Below are 9,418 nucleotides of genomic sequence, written 5' to 3' on the forward strand. Positions count from 1 at the left end.
TAAAAAAAATTAAAAATTAAAAATTAAAAAAACAGAGTGGACCTAGTTTAATTTTTTTTCAGTTTTATCTATTCTCCTGCTGTGATGGTTGAATCTAGAATAAGTAACCATCAACTTGTTATGCATATTCTTAATCACTTTAACTCAGCTGAGAAGATCCACTGTCAGAACAGGTGGGAACATCTGGTGGTACTCAAGATAAAAGGAATTCTTACAGAGAGAAATTTTTACTGATTTTCCTGCCTGCCTCTGTAGTGTGCTGGCAACTGACTATACCCTGTTGGCATCTTGTTATTGCTGTCATCCCTTTTGCCACAATTCTTATCTAATATTAGAATCCAGCTTCTTGAACATTCAAGATTGAATTGAAGACTAGTGATTATGCAAAACTCCTCCAGGACTTGCACCAAATTGGGACTGATGAAGTAATATAGCCCTGTGTTTGAAAACTTCTGTGTTCTAAGCCTCTCAAATAAGAAGGCCACCAGTGACACAATACTTGGACCATGCCATGTAAGCCAATCAAAAAAAAAAAAACCTTTTCAATATACATTTATTCTATTGGTTTTGCTTCTTTGGAGAACAATGACTAATACACCCATGGATTTAATAATTTTATATTTTGTACCAAATATAGTTCCATTGTGTATAGGTGTCACATTTTCATTATCTAGTCATATATTAATGAATATCTAGACTTGTATTATTTTTTTGTCGCTGTGAGTAGGGCGGTGGCAAACAACCATCTGAAAAATATCTCTGTGGTAGAACAGAGAGGCCTTTATATTCTGTCTAGGAGAGGTAAAGCTGTTTTGAAAAATTGTCCTGCTTGTTTTCTTGAGAAAACTCTGCACTGATTTCCACAGTGTTTGTACATTTAAAATCCCAATTATAGTGAATTAGAAGTACTATCTATATCAACCTGTAGATCATGATCCCTTTCCAGACTAGCAATCTTTTCATGGGGCAATATATCAGATATGCTGTATATAAGATATCTATATGAAGATTCATAACATTAACAAAATTACAGTTGTGAAGTAATACTGAACTACTTCTGTGGATTGGGGTCTCCACGACATGATGAATTCTATTAGTGGGTCACAACATTAGGAAGGCTGAAAAGAACTGCTTTATGTCCTTACTAACCCTTGATAACGTTTGTATTGTTGAAGTTAGTCATTCTGATTGTGATGAGAGAAAATTGTAAAATGATTATTTCATTTTTTCCAATGAATAAATATATTGAACCTTTTACCAATATTCATTGGCTATGTATGTTTCAGTTTTTGAGAGCTACTTGTTAATTTTATTGTCCATGTATTAGTTGTCAATTTGGCTTTTTGTATTTAATTACTCACCTCTGTATATTCTATATATTAACCCCATGCTTGTACTGTGGCTGACAAGCATGTTTTCCCATTCTGGAGGTTGCTAATTTCTTTTGTTATATGGAAGATTTTTTATTTCATGTAATCTTGGGGGTCACATCTTGGGGGTTATTTCCTGTTCAATTGTATTTCTATATATTTTGTGAACATTAAAATTATTCTTTCAAAACATGTCTCAAAAGTCAGTACTTCAGGGGAAAAACAAAAACAAAAACAAAACTTCAGAGATCCTTTTTTATGCCACTGCTCCCTGAACGAAAACTAACATTTCATTTTCAGCAACATTTTTATATCATGATTCTGTAGTGTGATAGCTTATTAATTTTCTCCCAGCTTTCCTTCTCTCTACCACTGTCAATACAAATTCACATATTCTGAGCTATACCACCCATAAGAATGACCATGTCTGGAAACGCTGTGAATATCAATATCACTGCCTGGCTTCCTCATAGTGCATTTCTCAGTTTACTCCTGATTTTAAATTAAATGACATCCATTGCATGAGACCACCTACAAGATGAAGAAACAGAGCGTGGGTTAGAGACTATACAGTGGGTCAAATGAATATACACAAAAATTCTGGAAATAGAAAAGAGATGGAAGAAGAATTAAGGATTTGGTAAGACTGCAAAATAAATAAGAGAAAGTAATATATAGAAATTGATCAAATAGTATACATGTGTTTGAAATTTTAAGGAAGTAATTATTAATTTAAGAACAGTTCCTTCTTATCAATAAATTGACCACAAATATTCTTTACAGCCAATTTTGTCATGATTATAATTTAAGAGTATCTACCAATCTATCAAGTTATCAAAATTAAAAAGGTAAGTTTGATAAGCCATTTAATTCACCTGTCCTTACCCCCATGTTTTATTGTAAATTGTATTTTACTAGAACTTCACTCACACACACACAACCAAGAGCAAGTTAGAGGTTGGAACATAAATACATAAATATTTTAGCTTTGTTTTCATTTCCTACTGTAGACGTTTCAGAGCAAATCCATAAGAAAATCTACTGTTTACAGAAATAAACCTATGAAAACTTTCATTTTAACCAAAATGTCTGAAATAGTAGCATTTTATTGAATTATTTCTGATCAAATTCTATAGGGTTTTAGGTGATGGCAAAACTTAATAAAGTTCAAAACATTTTATACTTAGTGTGGTCAAAGGGTTGATTGGTAATAAAGGAACTGAAAGAATTAAGATGCAGTAAAGTTTGGGATGGCGGGCTAGAGGAGGCACTATAGGGAAAAATAACTTAACACTAAAGGTTTTTCAGAAATACATATAAGAATCTATCTCTGTGAAAGCTTTCTAAAACATACATATATAAAGAAAGTATTTAAATTGAGTTACACTGCAAGAAGTGAGAATGGAAAGTCCCATCTTGACTTTTTTTTTTCCATGATTATTTTTATTGTAAATACAGGGAATGACTTTAAAAGTCAGCCTTGGTAACAATATGGTAGAATGGGGAAATTTACTAGGTGCATCCCACCTCAATGGGATAACTACCCTTGACCAATAGTGGCTCTGTAGAGTCTGGGAAGCTAGTAGAGATTTTTTTTTTTTAACGTTAAAACTCTTTTTATTAGACAAAAGGGGGAAATGCTGTAGAATATTACTTTAACTGTATAAAGGTGTGTTACATTTGCTAATGCTGCATTTGTTTAACAATGTAAAGATGTGTTGATCCTACTGCACGTACTGGCTTTATGGGAGCCTAGGCAGTTTGGATGCTCACCTTAGGAGACCTGGATGGAGGTGGGTGGTCCTTGGGCTTCCCACAGGTCAGGGAACCCTGATTGCTCTTCGAGCAGATGAGGGAGGGGGACTTGATCGGGGGAGGGGGAGGGAAATGGGAAGCGGTTGCAGGGAGGAGACAAAAATCCTTAATAAATAAATAATTTAAAAAAAGCTGTAAAAAAAAAACAAAAAAAAAAAAAAAACAAATGCAACCCATCTTGACATTTTATGCTACCAAATACAAACCCCAGTATGAGAGGCGGGTTCCTTCTTTTTTAAGTTGAGGGCCTTTCTCCTATTGATCTCCCAAAATTGCAAGCTACTGACAATATTATCAGTATTTGATTTGAGCATAAGCCCTTACGGACAAAAATACAACACACCAGAGTCTCAGAACCTGTCGAAATCCAGTTTGTACTTTCCTGGAAATATCATCTGAACTGAAAGTTACCATAACGTTGGGAGGTTTCGTGAATGTTACCAGAAGGGAAAAGAAACCAAGCCATTATGATTTCATAAAAGCCACATAATAACCAGCATGACAATGTATGGCCTTTGGTAAATAGAGTCAGGAATGCTATAGGAGTAAACAATCATTTTTAGACTGGATCTAAATTCTGTTCTATGAGTTGGCACTGTTATCGAGGTCAAGAATATGTGGAAAGGCGCTAGGTTTCCATGAGCCCCCCTTTTCCCCAGGGAAAGTGAGAGCACTCTCTGCCCATTCCACAGCCCCACTACACAGAACAATCAGACAAGATGGGGAGTCGAGTCAAGGCAGAAATTCAGTTTATTATTGTGAGCATCTCACTGTTACTCAGGTGCCGCATGGCAGGTGATTAGTCAGGATGGTTTGCAAAGTGCAACTCTGTTCTTCCGTTTCCCCTAGTATATGGATCCAGGGGTGTGGCTCTAATTGGAAGCTGCCAAGACACCATCTGGTGGTCTGGAGCATTGTTCCCAAGTGACACAAAAATACTTTTGTTTCAAAGAATAATTCTCCTAAAGAGAAAGCAATTGAGACGGCATCAAATTTTTAAACGTAAGTATACTTAGACTTTAAATTTATCATGTAGATTAATTTTCATATTAGGTCTGAAAGCAACAAAATATCAATATATAGCTCTAATATTTATCTAGATTTTGTCTTCTATCTTTTCCATTTCCTCTGTATAAATCGTATCTGAGGATGAATAATTAGTTTGGGTAGATTCAAGCTATCTTTCACACAATAGACATTACATTAAAACCTCTCCTTTTCTCTCAAACTACAGTAAAATATTTGTTGACAAAAAACACAAAAGAAATAGAAACTAGTGACATCTGGTAGGTTGTATAAGGTTGGTAGATTTTCTATCTTGTAAACACCAAATAATTTAAAACAAATTAATATAAATGTTGTTTTGATTCTTGTCTCCTTGACATTGTTCTGGTTAGTTTTATGTAAATTAGACACAAGCTTAACTCACCTGAATTGAGGGAATCTCATTGATAAAATGCCTCCATTAAGATGTGTTTGTAGGAAAGCCTAGCGGGTATATGTTCTCAATTAGTGATTGATGCAGGAAAGCACAGCCGTTTGTGGGTGCAATCAGTTTGGGATGGTGGTTCTGAGCTCTTTAAATACAGAATGAGCAAGCCCATGGGGAACAAACCAATTAGAATTCCTCTACAGCCTCTAGATCAGCCCATGCCTCCAGGTTTATGACTGGTTGTCCCTGTCTAGATTTTTCTAAGTTATGGATGAAATCCCAAAGCAAATTTGACGTGTTTCAACATAAGCATATTCGACACATATCATGAGGAATCAGGTTTTCAAATTTCCTATCAGGATTATTAGTCCTAAAGCTCAGCATTTCTGGAAATTAAGTTTAAAAATCTCATAGCACCCCAAGAAAAGTGATAATTACACTTATTATGTCAGAAAATCATATGTTTTCTTCTTTTGACATTCACTGTCTAAGATGCTTATAAGCCAACCAGCACATTGCACACATTGCAGAATGGTTTTGAAAATGAAACTGTTTTCGACTGTGCTAGGGGAACTTCTTCAGCCAATAGCCTTTAAGGTAGCATCCCACTTTGGGCGTGGTCTCATATACTATAAAAGCGCCTGCCTCTTGGCTGCTGGATTCAGTTCCAATTCCCAGCGCACGCAGAGGACTGAGGACCGCTACTCTTTCTGTGGGTTTATCCCCAGATGAATAAACCTTTGATATATTCCATTCAGGGCCATTGTGGAACTCTTCTGTACTCCAACGCAACTGTGAAACACACTCATGATGCGGGCAGTCCAATATTGTAAAAGCATAAATACGCCCAGGTGTGCAAAAATCTAATTTGATGACAGGTAATAATCCCTTCTCAGATAGGATGCTTATCCTTAGGAGCTCAAAGACACTCTAGGAAAGGGGTTGCAAGACTTGTGTGGCACCTTCGAGCTAAGTCTCCATCAGAGATGCTATTGTGAACTATTACTGGAACTATCATTCAAAGAATTGTCTTAAACCAACTGTAGCTTTCTTGAGCCAGCAGGTGTATGTGATGAGAATCAGCTACTCAGTGCATTGACTGTTTCTTTAATTCTTCCTGAAATCTAACACTAGTAATCTGTTAATAAAGGCTCCCGTGCTGAGCCTTAGTCCCTGATCTGGCCATATCAAGTTTGTCAGATTTTTTGTTCTGCAGGTCAGGAGATTGGGGAGGAAGCAAAAACTCAAAACAAAACCCATCTTCATACATCTGTTCTCTCATTGGTACAGCATCTCATGCTTAATATTCAAGACACTCAGTATTATACCTTGTAATTACATCACGGAATACAACAAAGGTCCAGACGTGAGCTAAGTGTCACAAAACCAGACTATGAGGGCGCCCAGTGCAACCACAGCTGCAGAGCTTGTACAATAGGAAACTTCATCTTTCTAAAGTTCAGCTGAGCCCATTATTTATCAACAGTCAGGTATTTTGTGTTATTTTCACCCAGATATATTTATTATTGTCCTAATCACCTTGGTACTGATCTGAATCATCTGTATTCATGACCCCAGCACTCACTGGGGTTTCCCCAGGGCCATTACAATTATTTATAGAGCAGTTCTAGTATCCGAGCCATTTTCAAGACAGCCTATAATTCAATAAGCACACATACAGAGAAATATTATACAAATCTTATCACAAAGATTTTCAAAGAGAATAGGGAAGGATTTTGGTGGCTTTTTCTGATTACAACTGAATATGTATTTTAACCATAAATCAGAGCTGAATGAACCTTGCGGAGTTCAACACGGTTGGATGCAAGAATTGTCGATTTGTAAAATTTACTTAATACTCCACACGTGGCCTGGAGAGAACATGGACAAGCCCGTGCGAAAATTTGATAAAGTATTCCAGAACTACTTCATTTGACTGATTCAAAACAATGAACCACATTATAACTAATGACTGCAATATGAACACCTGATGTCTAATGGCTAGATCTTCTTATTTGCACAAGATAGCCTTCCACGAGACACTTTTTAATGCCTTTAATTGTCCATGGAACATGTCATCAACTGTCGGCTAGTATCTTTGTGTAGAATCTTAGAATCAGCTTGTCTTGAGTGGAAAAATCAGTTGACAGGATGGTCCCAAACTGATATGAAGTCAGACTGCTCTGACATCAGTGAAAGCTGCAATTCATCCATGAAACAAAAGAAAGGGTCTGAAGTTAATTTATTATATTTCATGCTAAACATATCTTACATGGTACTTCCAAAATAGCTATGTAAAATTTCCTCCCATTTCTTTACATCAGCAGGGACAATCTGATGTAACAGAGATTAGCTAATTTCAAAATTGCTGTCATGTTGAAAATCTTTCTTAAAATTTATGTCATGGATTTTGCAACTCATTCCTTTTACAAGGACATCGAAATCTGTCTGCATTTATCTCCACAACATTTGACTTCAGACAATGTCAGCAACGCAGTGACTTGGGGTAATGTTTGCAAAGGTTTGCAGAATGTCAAGTCAATCAAGGTCCCTTTGGACTGCAAGGTAATAGAACAAAATTAGCATAGTCCTAGAGTAAGCTGTGAGGATGTACCCTCTCTTTCCCCTATGCATGGAAACAGTTCTGGTCATCCTCCTTAATGAAGATTGATGCAATATATTCCACACATCCTCAGGCACATACCAAGTTTCAGCCGTTGCAATGCCTTGATCCAATACACAAATTACATAGGCATATACAATTACAAATATCACTTCATTAAATTTTCATTCTTAATGTAGTTTTTTCTATATTCATACAAATGAACTGATGCTGTGTAAGGGTGTGTTGCATTTTTTTTGTTGTTGCTTTTGTAAATGATGCAAAGACGTGTTACATTTGTTTGATTAAATAAATTTAACGTGAATTCAGGAGGCTGAATCAGCAACTAGCTGACGGGGGGGGGGGGGTGGGCAGGGAGGAGCCATTTGTAGCTATAATTTTTAAGTGGGAGCTGAACAGAAAGATGCCCTAATCTTGGGGAAATATAAGCAAGGAGAGGTTAGCTGCTTGCTTTTCACCTCTCTGAGTGAGCAGAATTTTGGCTTAACCTCTGAATCCTGAATTCTATACAGAAATAGAGATGTAAATAAAGTTTTTTTTAGTGATTGTTATAAAGCCCAGTGCCTGAGACAACAGAGTTCGCACCGGGTTGTGGCCAGTGTGGTTCAACTGCAGTTGAGTGCCTGCAGTGCTGTAATAGGTGATTAGAAACACAGTTGCTTAAGGGGCAGCCAACACTTTGACAACACTGACATCATTCGGCAGTTTAGACAGTTTAAGGTGGTCTGAAAGTTTCAACAAAATAATACTGTCTTTCTTCCCCTACTTTTCTATCAGACTCAATCTTTATATTTTATACAATAAAATATATGGTGAAGGCACGTAAACACAACTTTAATTTGCTTTTCTGTTCATAGAACACGCAACTAAAAATTTAAAGGAAAATAGTACAGACTCTGTATATATATATCTTCAAGTCTATGTTCAGTCCCATTTCTTTTTTGCTGTGCTGGAGGCTGAAGCTGTTACCTCAGCCCTATAGCTTTATTATTGTAAGTTCCTCTTTAACAATATTCTCCCAGTGATCTGTAAGGGAATACGCAAAGCATAGTATTAAAATATCTAAACTCAAGTACACATAAATAGTGTATATCATAAAAAATTATTGATACTACAAGTATTGGGTTCAAATAGAATAGTACCCACACAATCTCTTTAATCCTTTATCAACATAAAAGAAAATTAAGTACTGATTTCAACTCATTCTATGAGATGAGTAGATTAAATTACTGCTAAATTATTGCAACCATCATTAGTTAATTAAAACAGGTTACTCACTGAATCCTTATCACTACAGAGTGTTTTATTTATATATGGATGAATATATTTATAAACCATTAAATGCTTAATTCAGCTTAAGGATTTGGGATGTGATTGTTTCATTCTAGAAAACACACTAAAAAGAGGGCACATTATAAGACATGCTATATATACTCAATTCTCAGAAAGCTTCTGTCCACAAAATGGATGAAATGAATGTCTCCATGTCAATTAATATTCATCAATAGAAAACAAAATTATACACAAGGGATTTTTGATTGGTACTAATTATTCACAAAAATATGAGAGTTTTGAATTTGATGTTAAACTAGCAACACTATTAAGTTAAAATACCTTTCAATATCCTTTAAAACATATCAGAAGTGGAGACAATTAGAGTAAATTTTTAGCTTCTAAATAAAACATTGTTTAAAAATATTTTAATTCTTACTCCTGTAGTTGCTACATCTTCCTTTTTTGTGGACAGCCTTTTATTCTTAAGTGTGCTACTCTGAGATGAATTCCATCATTATATTAAAATCTCATTTCTTTCAATATATGACATCCAACTAATTTTATAGATAACACATTGTTTGGAACATAGTCCAAGAACAGAGTTGTGTGAGGATATTTCTGAGTGCTTGTGAGAAAGCCTCAAGAAACCACAAGAACCTTGTGACCTCAATTTCTTCAAAAACATGTTGAATTGTGTTTTCATGTCTTTCCCAGGTATAGTGGGTAGGAAAATGTTTACTTACTATTTTTCATTACAACTGGCTAGTGTGTGTGTGTGTGTGTGTGTGTGTGTGTGTGTGTGTGTGTGTTTACACATGTGGATATGCAGGAGTCGGCAGAGCACAACTTTTGTGCAATCAGTTCTTTCTACTTGACATGCATTCTGAGAATTTGACTTAAGTC

The sequence above is a fragment of the Microtus oregoni genome, unplaced genomic scaffold, assembly GCF_018167655.1.
Source record: "Microtus oregoni isolate MIOR12 unplaced genomic scaffold, Mior012 000018F_ref0000195, whole genome shotgun sequence".
In the NCBI taxonomy this organism is placed as follows: Eukaryota; Metazoa; Chordata; class Mammalia; order Rodentia; family Cricetidae; genus Microtus; species Microtus oregoni.